We start from the raw sequence: 16040 nt of genomic DNA, 5'->3' as shown, positions 1-16040 counted from the left end.
TTCTGAAGATATCAACATAGTGGTCGAAACATTCATGAAATTTTTGTAAAAATTCTGTATATTAAGGTAAGTATATTAGAAATCCAGTAGAATACCTACTGTGTCCACTGTGAACTCGTAAAACTTCATAAAGTATGTTCTTCCTCTTATATTCAGAAAAAAGTCATGATAATTAATATATCGCTGGAGCTCTTTTATATTTCCGAGGGTAAAGGTTGCTGTGCAAAGGGATGAAACGTTTTTACCATGGTTTTCATTAAAAAATATATTTCCCTCGAGAATAAGATCGACCTCTACGAGAGATCACCAAAAATTGTAATATACTGTCTACCCTTCACAACTCTGATTTCACGAGATATGATATACAAGAGCTCAAAAAATAATGACTTCTCGTGTGTACTTCCTCGTTTGTTTTTGAAACTATTATGCTAGATACCCACCGAAGTATGCAGAATTTTTTTTGTCGTAATCGTAATTCCTTGGGGAGGCCTATGTCCAGCAGTGGACGGTTTAGGGCTGAATGATGATGATGAATCGTAATTGCTCTGAAAATACTGATTTACCTTTTTGTTTTTTCCACCTTTATCAAACTAAAAGAGTTATTAGAAATATGCCAGTTTTCAATATTCTAGGCATGATAAACGTTTCAAACAGTTCTCCTAACAATGGACTAGCAAAAAGCTTGATAACAAAAGAACCAACTTGAATTCCCATACAGCACTCATGTAACCATATAAAACATGCATGGCGAAAATGATTGAAATATTCCAACTATTACAGAATGTTCCTATTTCAATGTCGCTCACTTTAATTCAAATGAATAAATTCTCAGTCCTATTCAGCGGTGCGCAACTTGGAAGATTTTCCGGTGTACAATAGAATCCATCTTTTCATCACGGATAGAACCTCACTCAGAATATTCAGGCCGCTTCAGGGCATCCAAGAATGTGCATATTGCATCGCTTGAATAGAACATGTCCATGCATCTTACATGATCAATGGTGCGATACGTCAAGGGACCCATATTGAATTTTCATCTGATTCTTCACTTGTTGAAGGGTATTGGAGTACGAGTGATGGAATATGCATTGAAACGCATCATATTTTATTCAATTACAGGTAATTGTCAAGAAAAATGTTATATTAAAAATATTTCTGCTATAGAATAGTTAAAGAATAATATCCTTCAAAAATCAACTCTTCGTACGGTAGCTTTGGCTCTGTCTTTTTCTGCAACTGAATACTGTTGTACTGTTTGGTTCAATAGTGCCAATGTTCATAAAATCAATACCTACACAGCTTAACGTTTCTATGAGAATTATCAGAGGAACTATTAGATCTACATATATACATTGGTTACCAGTGCTATCACATAACATTCCGCCTTATATTCCCAGACAGGTCTCAGTCAAGAAATCTTGGAAAAAATTTCCCATTGTATCTTACATCCCAGATACTCAAACTGCCAGATTGAAGTCACGCAAACCTTCATGGATTAATACCTTCTTTCAATCTAATGAAAGTGACAAGGAAATTTGGCGTTCGGAATAGAGTTCTTGTAATGTCTTCAACAAAAGTCTAATCGTTGATCCTTCAGAGAAAGTTCTAGGTTTCAATCTTCCTAGGAAAATTTGATGTATTTTCAATCGATTCAAGACTGGCCATGGTATTGGAATATCATGCTCTTCAGATGGCATTCTATTGATAGCCCACTATGTGAGTGTGATGTAGAAGAAACCATTGACCACTTGGTGAATACTTGTCCAATTTATGAATTTCATGGTGGTTTCCAAGCTATCCATTCAATTTCAGATTTTTTTTTAGAATGGGACGCTAATAACCAATATAATGAAAACCGAGATGAAAACTATCATTTATTACTTCTTTCTGGTTGTTTTTTTTTTGTTTTCAGATTTAATTATAAAGTCGTCAACCGTTGGTAAAGGGAAAGAGAAATGAGAAGATTTTGTTTGGATGAAGAGGAAGCCCTTTAATTTAAATAATATGTCAGCTTATTCTGTAAACAAATACACGAACCAGTCTCTGCAGCTATACGGAAAGACAGAGTTTTTGCTGAGGTTTTTATCTGTGCTCTTGTATCATACGTTGGCATATTTTCATGATTTATCAATGGAATGGATAAATTGAAAACTCAATGCGAAATCGGATGAACATATCAAATAGGATGATCTCTTCGAATCCTGTAAGGAACAAGTCCTCAATCACAATACTATACGTATAAAAACATGACATCATCTTCTGAAAAATATGTTATAGAGAATTCTTCACAAATCTCCGCCATAGCTTTCAATTTCAATAATTGTGAAATTACAATTAATATAAGTCTCATTTTCACAGTGATAGTAACTATCACTAAATCACTATCACTATAGTAACATGGTGATAGTGAATCACACTGTGTATTATCATCCTTTGAAATCCTTAAGAAATACTGACCATTCTTAACATGTAATAATGTTTCTCTAATTCTGTGGTTATTCCGTTCATTCTTCCACATCTTGTAGAACAAAATCGTGCGAGAATATATCGGAAACGCACAGTTTTCATGGTTATATTTTATTATTCTATGTTGGTACTCCGAACTTTCCGCCACGGCTTTATCGGTCAATTCATCAATTTGCCTTAAAGAAATCAGTTCTGCCAACCAACATTTTTCAATGCAAAAATCACTAAAATATATTTATGGAAATATTTCATTAATTTCAATGAAAATGCAATGAATTAGAGAAAATAATGTATAATACTCGTACAGAAGGCTCATTCTACCACTCGTTCATTCCAAAACTCGCCACTTCGTGGCTCGTTTTTGAATTTTGAACTCGTGGAAGAATATCAATGCCTTCTGCACTTGTATTATAAATAACTATTCCTACACCTTAATGTCATAATTTCGGAGTTACAGCTACAATTACATAAGATAATATAAAACATCTGGTGTAGTCGTCTTCACTATGTATGTTATATACCTTCACTGTTTGATCTAGTAAAAAAAGATCCACTGATACTACAGTTCGTCAGTAACATCAACATAGTCTATCTTATGTGATAATTTCGAAAAAACCATTCTAACTAATAACTAATAAACCATCCTCAAATCTCGTTGAATAATTCACGTAATAGAATATAACTTCACACATAAGTAAAATATGCAAGACCTGTCAGTATTCAAACACAAATACAATCCTCAACCGACGTCAAACTGTAAGCACTGAATGAAATTTACATCTTTCGGTCAAAGTTTTATAACACTGACATATGAGTAACCACCGACAAGAAGAATATTGTCGCAGTCTATGCATAAAACCCCTACACTATTTGCCTAAGGCCCTGTCAAATATTTGCAGGCGGTTATTTATTCAGGAGTAAGCATAGAAATTCATTGCGGGTTATATTTCCAGGCATTTATGCATATATTGTTTTCTGGAATCCTTCCGAAGTGCTCTGAAATACTGTGGTCGTATATTCAAGTAAATAACCGTTCTTCTTGTGGTCAGGTTATTTATTTGAGCAGAGCGGACAAGATATACGAATACACATCTAAACGAACTTGGGAGCAAAGTTTTTGCTCTGGCATGTCAAGAAAATCGACCGTAAAATCCTCGGGATTCAGAAATCTGAACTATGTATTGTGAATTTATGGTAAATACTATTCCAGATTGTTGGACGAAGGAAAAAATCATTGATATTTAGAAAGCTTGTTCCAAGACTTTCATTTTGCTCTTATGTCTATAACATAGAGCTGAGAGCGGTCTCATACTATAGAGTTCGACTTATTATTGATGGAGAATTTGGGTTGAATCTATTCTATCCAATCAGGTTCTAAATATCTCGATCAAGACAAAATACATTGAGACGTTCTGAACTTATACACATTTTGTTTTCTCAATTTTCTCATTGAATTGATAGATATCTATCCGATCAAACTGAAAATTGAGAATTAGTTGCAAAAAAGTGTAACCAATTTTATGCAAAAATTAATGAATATCGTATAAAAAAAACTTTTCTGTATATTTTCGATATCTCAGAATCTATTCAATTCAATGATGAAATGAGTTATACAATATAGCTTTTAACGCTGAAATCTCATATCAAGCTCTGAATTTGCAACCTTATAAACGATTTCTGTGTAATAAGATATTTTTTCCCAAGACTAATGATGAAATATTTCAGTTTTATGCAAGAATTCCCTTCCAAAACATCCTTGAAAGCATGGTACAACATGTCAGTTGTAAAACCACTCTCATAAAATGTTGATAATCAATAAGGCCCGGGTTTACGACAGACAAACTTCAACTAGCTTCAGAAAAGCCTTTCAACTGCGCCAAAACCTATGAGGTGAAGCAGCAGATAGTTATTATTATCTTATCGTTTTACTATTCCAAAAATAGTAGATTCAATGAGGATGAACCGTTTCACTTAAAGAAAATTTTTATGCCACGATAACTCACAAAAATCTCTGGAAATATTATTGATCAACCGCCATAATCTCATGATATTCCTAGGGCCTCATTAATCCTATTCGTATATCAAATCACTCCGAGGTAACTCCATACCAATGAAGACATAAATTAGAAAAATTCGCTTCTAGTTCTGAAATCTGTTACCTACTAAAAGTGAGTAAATTTTTTCTTCGATGTTTTTTTAGTTTTTCATTGGAGTAACTATTATTAATATCAATCAGAGCTCCTTGAGCTCACATATCATCGATTCTACGATGGTATTTGAGTGCCGAAGAAAACGCAACGACATGAGCAAAAATAACAAGGTCTCTTCAGCCTGGGTTCCTGGTCACTCGAAAATCGAAGGATGTGAAGAGGCCAACACACTTGCCAAAAAGGATCACAAACTCCTTTCATCATTCAGAACCATTTTGAAGTAAACAGGGTGGCCACTTTTTCAATGGGATTGTATTGGTAACTTTTGAACCATAAGAGTTAGAAGGTCGGTCAAATTGAGAAAAAGTTGCATGCATAGAAGCATTATCAAGCAGTTCAAACAAATCGAGATTATCAGGGCCGGTTATTGAGATATCATAAGAAAAGTAAATTGTGTCATTTTGATTTTTCTTTTTTTCCCACTTTATTTCGAATATTATCAAAAAATGTTACAGGAATTTTTTAATCGACAGTAAATTGTTCTCAATTTGACGTAATCAGATTTTATATCCAACGTTTCGTGCTCTCTGGGCCACCCTCAACCTCATTTTTTTCAATACGGACCTGTATATTTTATGACACTTTTCGAAATAACTTTTAAAGCCGAATTCAATGATATATCATACAATGTCATTCAAAGCTGATTTTCATGTGACTTTGACCCTTATCCAATTTTCTCTGGGTCGGATCTGTATTACATTTAGGTACCTTTAGTTTAATTAACAATATGCAATACATTTCGATGAGATAATCTTCTTACTCATCTTGAACTAAATGGAACATATCAGAATCAAATCAAGAAACAAGTAATAATTACGACAATTTACTGTCGAATAAAAAATTCCTGTAACATTTTTTGATAATGTTTCAAATAAAGTGGAAAAAAAAATCAAAATGACAGAATTTACTTTTCTTATGATATCTCAATAACCGGCCCTGATAATCTCGATTTGTTTGAACTGCTTGATAATGCTTCTATGCATGCAACTTTTTCTCCATTTGACCGACCTTCTAACTCTTATGGTTTAAAAGTTACCAATACAATCCCATTGAAAAAGTGGCCACCCTGTCTGTAAATTCTCCAACAAAAAAGAATTTTAGGTGGAGGTAAAAACCGGCAAAAAAACTCTGGCGGAATATTTCTGGTTTGGATCATACCAAAAAGTTTTTTCGAAAGTTTGATACTGCGGTATGTAAGAAGCGTCTGGATCTTGGCTTCTTACAGGACATTGCAACCTCAGGAAGCACATCACGAGAAAGTGTCTAGCAGAGAACAACGTGTGCAGATTCTGTGGGGAGGAGAAAGAAAATCAGGATCACCTGGTGACGAAAAGCCTCACTATCGTTAGCCAATGCATTTGCAAAATATGCTTTGGACTAAAAAGTTCTAGAGGTGAGAAAGCAACCTCCTTGAAGACTTCGCAGTTACAGGAGTTCATTATAACTCTGGAGGGATAGTTGTAAATTAAGGCGACTATAGGCGAGAAATTAAATCTACAAGCCAGAACTTTTATGTCATACAAGGCTCCCTTTAATGGATATATAAGTAAATAATAACAATGAATTCTTTATTTAATTGATCCCTTCCCAATATTTTTTTGCTTAATACCTCATATTCATGCTTAATACTTCAAATCAATAGAAACAACATAAAACAATAGACGACAGAATCATTGATGAAACATAAATAGCGTTCTTAAAATAGCAAGACGACTATAATAAAATCACACCCCTTCTAGCCATAAAATATATACGTCAATATCCAAAGTGCGCGAACTTTCAGAACATTACCTACAGAAGAAATTTAATACTTCCTCCTTTGTGTAATATTTATTTTCACCTCTAAGTCCTTAGATTTTTATCACTTTTTCATTAGGCAAGTAACACATTGGCTGGTTATCTTATGAGCGAATTGTTCGGTGCAGAAAGTGTGTAACGTTAAGAGGGGTTTATAACACGTTGCATTCTCGTGATTTCACCACTTTTCAGGATGGGTGAAACAATTTCAAACGTTCCTCTAATTTACCGACCTTTCCTACCACTACAAGAATTCAAAATAAGCTTTTACGTCTTTATTTTCAATTTTAGAAGAACCGAATCATTTTCAGCCTTTGTGTGAAAAATCATACAAAAATAAATATTGGTTCTAAAAGTTATATCACACATATATTTATTCTCCAATAATACTGGGTGTTTCATTGGGCAACGGAAATACTTCACAGGTGCATAGGTGGCACCAAGGCGGTTCTGGAGATACCTCATTTATTGGGTCTTACTGTTTTCGTAGCTGTGATACAGGGTGTTTTATGAATTTTGCACGTTTCTTTCGGAGGCCATATCAAACGAACCACCTGTTGTATTTTCTCCATATTTGGCAAATATGTTCCTTATTGAGAGCCCAAACGTATCATGCAATAACCGGCTTGAAAATCCAGGTCCAGGTTAACAAAAAATTATGAATCGTTTGAATCCTCGAAAAAACACCCTGTACATCGGAATTTTGAAAATCTGTTTTAATATTCGGAAATACCACTAAAAACTAAACTGAGACGTGTACTTCAAATTTTCGCGCAGACAGTTTTTCTGCACAAATTTTTAAGGTGAAAGTGAAGTTTTTGAGAACTTGGATACCTGAAAGTGGTTTGAGGTGACTTTAACAATGAATTATCAAAAATATTGAATCCATTATTATCCATATTATTTCAACATTACTTTGTAATTCATTTTCACATTGGTTTTCCTTTTTTTACCTGTATACAATTTCAGTTTCTATTTATAGAGAATTGAGTTGCATTAGGTTGATATCGTATATGTATTTTGAAATAATCATTAACAAAAAAATATAATAACAAAATAATTATAAAAATAACTACAACAACGGCTCGAAATGTCCTCCATTTTGATCTGAATATTTTCTGCTCGTTTCAGAATATCTCGAACTACTTTCCGAATCACATTTGGATTGATTTTCATTTTCTGGCTAGCCTCTTCTATTTTTTTGATTAGCTGAACCTGAGTATTGATTTCAGAGGAATAAAAAATTGTGCAGTAATGAGAAACGACGAGAGAGTAACTCAAAAATAAAAACTGAAATGGTATACAGCTATAAAAAGGAAAACCAATGTAAAAGTGAATTACAAAGTAATCTTGAAATAATTATGGATTCAATATTTTTGATAATTCATTCTTAAAGTCACTTCAAACCACTTCAGGTATCCAAGTTCTCAAAAATTTCACTTTCACTTTGAAAATTTGTGCAGTAAAACTGTCTGCGCGAAAATTTGAAGTACACGTTTCAGTTTAGTTTTTAGTGGTGTTTCCGAATATTAAAACAGATTTTCAAAATTACGATGTACAGGGTGTTGTTTCGAGGATTCAAACAATTCATAATTTTTGTTAATCCGGACCTGGATTTTCAAGGCGGCTTTGCATGATACGTTTGGGCTCCTAATTAGGAACATATTTGCCAAATAAGAAGAAAATATACCGGGTGGTTGGTCTGATATGGCCTCTGAAAGAAACGGGCAAAATTCATAAAACACCCTGTATCTCGGCTACGAAGACAGTAAGACCCAATGAATGTGGTATCTCCGGAACCGCCTTGGTGCCACCTATGCACCTGTAAAGTATTTCAGTTTCCAAATGAAACACCCTGTATATTCATTTAATTCAATTTTTGCCATTCCAAAAATATTGATAAATAAGGATTTTCCGCTATGACGAACACTTTCAAAAGAATAATAGCGAAAACCCCATATGAATCGATGGTCTCTTTCGTAAAATAAAGCTTACTAATTCTTGAACCTATCGCTGAAACTGTATAGACTCCTTTTAAGTAGCGTAAGGTCACAGTTACAAAGCCCTTTCCGGAACAAAAACAGTTCTCCCAACTCGCCAATCTGAGAGTTTCCAGTAAAAACTAGAAGACTCGGAATTGTAAAACATCGAAACAAACTTTTTTCATTCGTTTTCTACAGTGAAATTTTCAGTTTAATGAAGCAATTTAGGGATCAAATGGGTCCGTAAGCTTCGCAATGTTCTAATTATACTTGAAATTAAAATAGTTCGATTGTTCATTGGAACAAAGTCACAAGAGGGATCAAGGCAGGGACAGTCCAATTCAATATGTCCCAAGACTCCAATTCTAAACGTTGTTTGCGCAAAAAAAAAAAGAATTGGGATGAAAGAGCATCCATTACAGTCCGTGGCAGTTAGCTTGTAATGAATAATATTCATGGTTTAGAGCAACAATTTAGCATTGTCTGAAGAAGGGGGATGGGACAAAGTGTACCGAAATGAAATTTCTACTGAAAGAGTCGAAACTCATCAATAAAATTCTGTTTTCAGTCAGCTGTAATTAATTTCATTCTGTTTATTAGAACCTGACCCGGATTATAAACTATGAAAAATTGCAAGATATAATTCCCGGATCTTTCTCGTATCCCATTTTCGGTATTAGATTGATGGTGCAGATTAGAGGCACAAACTTCTGTGTCACAATTCGCTACATTTTTAACACGAATGTTGTTGCTAGAAAAATGTAAAAGCTAACTTCTCATTGGAAAATGTTCGATAAGAACTAATTGAGGTTAATTTTACATGAAGCGATAAAATTTAGAGAGATGAGAAAAGCACTGATATTTTTGAGAGCTTATTCATTCATTTGCCAAAAGTCCTCAGAAGCTTCAAATTTCTCGTCAATACTTGCCTCATTACTTCAAAATGTATTGCTCCGTGTAATAGTAAGATTTGATATAGTTCATTTCGAACATTTCAAATTGATATTAAATGTGAGTCTCTACTCCGTTTTCTTGAAAATAAGCTTAATTTTTCCTGATTTCAAAAATGTATAACATCGTATGGTTTCAATATAAATAATAGAAAATGGTCAGAAACTTTTCTCACCGAAGTGTCTCAATATTTCCATGGTTTCAAATGTTGATGAGCACAGAAAATAGAGCTTCTTATAACAAGAGCAGTATCATTCCGTCAATATGATTATTTATATGATTTTTATGAGTTTTGACAGAATTCGGATCTAGATATATTTTATAAATTTTTATTCCCAAATGGTTTCGGAAATAACAAAAAGGTCCACATGGTCGACTGTGAAATTGAGTAAAAAGCATAGAAATGTAAAAACTAATAGAAGGAGACTGTGGTAATGATACGATGCTTAATTTTCTGTGCTCATCAACATTTGAAACTATAGAAATATTGAGACACTTCGGTGAGAAAAGTTTCTGACCATTTTCTATTATTTATATTGATACAAACCATACGATGTTATATATTTTTGAAATCAGGAAAAATTGAGCTTTCGAAGAATGACACAGAAATCTAGTGTTTCCATTTGAAAAAACATGACTTTGGGTCATATCTTCGAAATTAAAATTCCTTTTTGACAGACGAGCACGCCACTGGATTCTACGTCAAAAAGTGCCTGTATAATGTTTTAATTTCAGAGCTTTATTATCAGTATTAACGAAGATATAAATCATTATCGATATCGCCATTTTTCCAATTTTAGCTTATAACTCGAAAACAAAAGAAGGTGGCCAAAAATGAATACCACTCTTATCAGTTTTTCAGAAAAAGAGATCGAAAATGGGGTATCAGATTTTGTCTATCACTTCTGGTTTAAAATTTGTAGTGCTAAAACATCGAAATTTGCCCACCCTATACAGTGTTCATGCAAAACTTTGAAAACAAAATTATATGAATACGAAATTAGAAAGGGTCAAACTTATGTCTTCACGTCATTGCATATCCCTCTTTTTTCAACATTATTCATTTGTTCATTCACGTTAGAAATATCCCAATTTTCAGATCAAAGAATTATATTATGAGTCAAGAGAAATGTCCAGTTTCGACATTACTAGTAAGCCGAACTACGTGAATTAATACCAATAAAGTATTCAAAATGCTGTTAAAATTAGAGAAGTTGCTGACAAAGAGCTACAATTTGCTAAAAATTAATTTTTTGTTGATTCTGATCGAAAAAACTTTCTTATAAACCTACGCGATCGTTATCTGCTAAACTTTTATCATGAAAGAATTATGTGGCACACACCACTCTGCGTATACTCGTATATGTACCACATATAAATTAAACTTTCAAACCTAAATTGTGGAAGTTTAATAAACCTTCGAGATTCTGCTGTGAAAACGAATAAATCTAAGTTCAGACTCTAGAACTTTCGTATGAAGTTCAACCAGTAGGTGTACGAATGCAGCTCTATTCGGAGGCTTCTTAGATTATTCAAAGTAAGTGGAATGACAATTCTTGGAAAGCACAACTCTCGGAGAACAACGCCATTCTCTAATAAATATAGTTCTGTCTGAAAGAACAATCGAGTAAATGCCTGAAGTTGTTGGCAAAACCGATATATTCCTCTAAATTATATGAATTTCTTAACACAATTCAATGGAGAAAACTTTGTAGGAAATTTGGATTACTATTTCCAACAACTGGTCTTTGAAATCAATATATTCAACTACCATTTAGAATTCTCTAGTTTTCCAATAAGAGCTTTCATTTAGAATAGCTCACTATGTGTCATCTTTTGACATTTGACAAGTGAAGTTTGTGATGTGAAGAATCGAAACCGTGGGCGTCGCTTAAGAACACTGAAAGCTTTTAAAGTTGAAAAACGTCGTATCTTCGATGATTGGGTTCTCGAAATGAATCAAAATGATCCAAATTTCCATCATCAGTGATGAAGCCCATTTTCAACGCGTACGCTACGTTATTAAACAGAATTATAGCATTTGAGGCTCGAAGATGTAAGAATGATTACGGAAAAGCCCCTTCTTCCTCAACGTATCACTATTTGTTGAGGTTTTTGGGGTGGTGTTGTGATTGTAACTTATGTTGTCGAAAATAAGGCTGGTGCAACTGAAACGGTGAATGAATTTCACTACCGAGCTATGTTTAAGGATTTCTCAAGGCCGGAATTGGAAGATATTGATGAATATAACGTTTGTTTTCAACAAAATGGCGCTACTGCCACACAAGCAACGAAAAAATAGCAATTTTGTAAGCAAAAATTCCTGGGCGTGTTGTTTCTAGAAGAGGTGATTACAATTGGCCAACAAGATCTTGTTATTTAACACATTTAGACTTTTTCTTTAGAACCACGTAAAAGATAAGGTATATGCCAATGCTCCACAATCCACAATTTCATGAAAAGGATATGGTGCTGCAACCGTAGCTGTGGTGGCCATTTTAACTTATATCCATCGTCAATGGTGTCCTTAATCTTTACAATAAAATAAACCTTGATTGATTTCTCCCAAAATTTACTTTTTTCAATATCAAAATTAATCCTCTTATTGGAAAAAGCTGTGTAATCGTAATCACATATAAAAATGGTAAACAGTTTGGAAAGTTTGATATTCTGTGAGGAAGAATACAAAACAAACGGAATATTTTTATTAATTTTATCAAATTCAATTGAAATGTTTTATATTTATATAGCTGAAAAAGTAATACCTAGTAAGGCATACCTAAGTCCTAAAATGTTCATAATATGAGTTATAAAACTAGTGTTTATACCCACACAGCGTACTTAGTATATTGCAGTGGACCATTCCATAATATTTTCCTGAAAAATTCAATTGGAATATTTATCAGAGGTTTACCAAATATTCACGATGAGTTGAATTTTCGATCTATTGGAGGAATATTCCACAAATTTCACATAAATGTTTCATGAAATATTTTAGGACATATCATCATTTCATGAATATTTCATTATAGATTTATGGAATACATATTTTAAATCTTGCCTGCAATTAATTCATGAATATTTCATAAATGTTTCATACTGTGTGGGTATTTTCCACTCAATTTTATTTGTAGCTTTAAAGGAATTGAATAAAAATTGATATACTACATATACTCTTTCGAATATTTCGGTTCAAGCACTATACCTAGGGTTCAGGTTATATTATAGATTGCTGTAGGCGCAGCACTTCAGAGTATGAATTCGGCAACTCTATCTCCTTACGAACCCTTTTTTGTGTCAAGCTTATCACATGTGCCATTTAGGCTAATGGCCCTAGCAGTCCTGAAGTAAAAACTAAGGATCTGCAGTGAACTACTCTTGACAGATATAAAGTTTCAGAAATGAAGATTTTGAGTATGTTCGAATTATGGGAAGAAATTAATTCATTTTGTAAAATTTGTAGTTTTTGATGCTATGGTTTAGGAAATAATTTCAAACGATTCTGAGAAACTATTGTACCAGTTCCAGATTGTAAATTTGGTAAGTAAATTTTTTTCCTGGAATGATTTCAAAGATATGGGTAGTACCTAATTAACAGAAAATGATGTAGTTTTTTCAGATTTTTCCATCTCTCTATGTTGAAAGACACCTCGTCTGCCGAAAATCATTGATAAGATGTGCAACATATAGGTATACAAAGATTTCTATTACTAGATCTATAAAAAAAATCTTGACAATTTCATATACATTACCATTCGTCAGATTTCATTGGTATCTGGTGTATAAAAAAGAAACAGAAACAATAGTGAGGATCTGATCATAAAAATCAGTCCTATAAATTTTCCACAGAGGTGAAGATTTTTTCAGATCAGGAAGTTAAAAAGCGTCAGTCAGGCTTCGAGTCTGAATAGATAACCGCTGTATTGTGCATACAATCTTTTATCTTCTGAAGTAATTCTGAGATACCTGATATTTCCATGCATACATGAAGCACTCAAAAGTTCTTAAAATCACTTCAGGATTTTCAACTTTTAATTCGCTTATTAATTTTTTGAACAAATGAAACATTATCTTGAAATTACGATAATTTTTTTCATAGCCATCCGATTTCAATGAAACAAAGCATAAATGATGCTTGGAGTTGATCTTCAATTGTGACAACCGCAATGGAATATGTTCCGTGGTTTAGGAGATCATCTTGTACATATAGAGAAACAAAAATTATCAAAAATTTATTTTTGTTTGGTCTCACCTATTTCCAACGCTTTCTCTTTGAAATGTACAACTACATCAAATTCTTCTGCTTTATTCAGTTCATTTTCTATTGAAAATTGAACCCTTCAGTCGTTTTCAGCCATTACTTTTTGAAGGGTAGCTTGATTCCTTGGGAACATAACTGTTCAGATACCATCCTCATTGAATTCCTTTTTTGCTAATTTGTTATTTAAAGGGATGAACAAAAAATGGAAAGTAAAGTTTCTTTCCGAACATCCTTTGAAGTAATTCGTTGATAGACGAGAATTTTTATGAATACTCAGTTGTTACCTCATATTTTCTAAACTCCTTTCGTTGATTTGATTCGCTATTTTAATATAACTGCACTTCATATAGTTGTGAAGAGATCAATGTTTTGATACGCAAAGAGTTAATTTCAATTAATACATTGAACCAAAAGTGAACACAAATTAATTGAAAAATTAATTTTTTCAAGGAATTCAGATGCATAGATACATATATACAATGAAAAGTCATTCATTATATTTATAAATTTTTGTCATTGAATTCAGGAACAACTCCCATTGAACATTAAATCAATGTTCATTGTTTCAATGTTCGGTTGATCATTCGGTCGGCTGTACATTGGATCAATTATTGTATTACTGTTCATTGAAATTGTAGGACTTTATACATCTAATGAACAAGATTCTTCTTTATCCAATTGATATTTGATCGAGGCAACAAAAACTCAAAATCAATTTCAGAATCGTGATATTATCAATATCAATGAATAGGGGCGAACGTTGAAAAATGGAATTTCATTAAATTGATTAAGAAGTACAATGTATCGATGAAATCAAGTTAATGTTTGCAATTGTTCAATACCATTTTCTTGAATATACTGAAACCATTCAAAGTGTTGTTTTTCTCTCAAAATTAAGATCGCAATTACTAAAAAAAAGAAATGTTCAGAAAAGGTGAGGCAACATCTGAGTGTCAACGATTCACTCTACAATGAGTTTGTTCTGTATAAAAGTTTACTTTTCATTCTTTCTGGTTACTACTTGTAAATGAAGACCATATCTGAACAGTTATGTTCCTGAGATATCAAGATACAATTGAAAAAAATTACTAAAACAGTCCAAAGGGTTCGAGAGAAAATAAACTACAAATTTTAATAATAATTTATAATATGAGAAAAAAAATATAACAAAAAACTTAAAATAGATTCGAAATAACCACAGAAACAACATAATTTTTTATTGGTTTTCGGATCGCAATCGGTTTACAAGGTTTCATTGGCCATTCAGTCAAAAATATGATTATTTATATTTTTCAATTTTTAAAATATTTAATGCCTTTTTGTGTAGACATATTCAGATAAATCTAATAAATAAATAAATGAAAATTGTTTGGGTTTCTTACAAGAAAATATTCTTTTCTTTTTTATTTTTGTTTTTCTTTTTATTCGTCTTAGTTTTGATGATAAATCAGACCGTCGCAATAAGCGATTACGAATAAAGCGACCACATTTGCATATCGAAACTCCTCATCGTATAACTCCAAAAAATGATTCCTACCTTCATAATTCATCCTAAATCAATTCTCAGCACCCGCGAATAACCCCACAAAACCTAAAAAAAAAAATAAATCACGCCCGTCCGGTTCGAACCCGGGCCTGCTGCACTGACCCGACGTACGCGAGTTCGCGAAGGACTCGTAAGCGGGCTTAGCCGACGCACGAACTCCTGATATCAGTCCTGATACGGCGTTAGGACACCTTCGTCCTGACTGCCGCATAGCCCGGGCCTGAGACGGATGCTGGGGGCGCACTCAGAAACGTGAAGCCGTCGCGCGTGCGCGCCAGCTGTGACATCTGACGTCAATCGATATTATCTGAGAGAGATGGGCGGCTGATGCTACACGTTCTGCTTGAGGTGACTGAATCCAGTGATGAGTTTGAAGGTACCGACAGCCTGGGGTTATTTGCGTGGGAAGACACCATAATAGTGCGAGAGGAAAGGATTTCTCATAAACTCCCCAGCTTCGCCATCCGAAGAGGGGCACGTTTACTGGTCCCAGTGATGCAATTAACACGTATCTGCGATTCAAATCGGTCCTATTTCAAGAGCTGGACCCTTTGTCTTACGGAAAACGTAATCAATTCAACTTTTAATTAACGAAAATTCATAACTCTTCTGATGGAGGCGATATTGTTCGATTTGGGTATAGATGGCGCTGTTCTTGGGGTTCAAGGACGCAGGGAGGAAAATTGGCTGTTCTGGTGGTGGCTTACGTATTTCTGAATTGTGTCTAAGATTACCGTAAGAGGGTTTTTCAATAAGAGGTTTCGTTTTGAATTTACCGCTATATTTGTGGCAACTATCATCGTTTGACATATAACAAGTATTAGGTG

General features: G+C 33.6%; 1 protein-coding gene across 2 annotated transcripts in view; it reads right to left on the bottom strand.

Moving 5' to 3' along the window:
* Window positions 1–15772, bottom strand: part of LOC123677556 (neuroligin-1-like) — a 536762-nt gene extending 520990 nt beyond the window's left edge. Inside the window, exon 1 of one of the 2 annotated variants that reach the window (XM_045614141.1) lies at window positions 15205–15772. The gene's annotated coding sequence lies outside the window, so the exon portion shown is untranslated. The remainder of the gene's footprint in view (window positions 1–15204) is intronic. The other variant, XM_045614140.1, reaches the window with a different exon arrangement.
* Window positions 15773–16040: the final 268 nt, after the last annotated feature.

This window comes from Harmonia axyridis, chromosome 4, assembly GCF_914767665.1.
Source record: "Harmonia axyridis chromosome 4, icHarAxyr1.1, whole genome shotgun sequence".
Lineage (NCBI taxonomy): Eukaryota > Metazoa > Arthropoda > Insecta > Coleoptera > Coccinellidae > Harmonia > Harmonia axyridis.
Note: the sequence above shows the minus strand (reverse complement) of the source record. Positions and strands in the feature narration are given on the sequence as shown.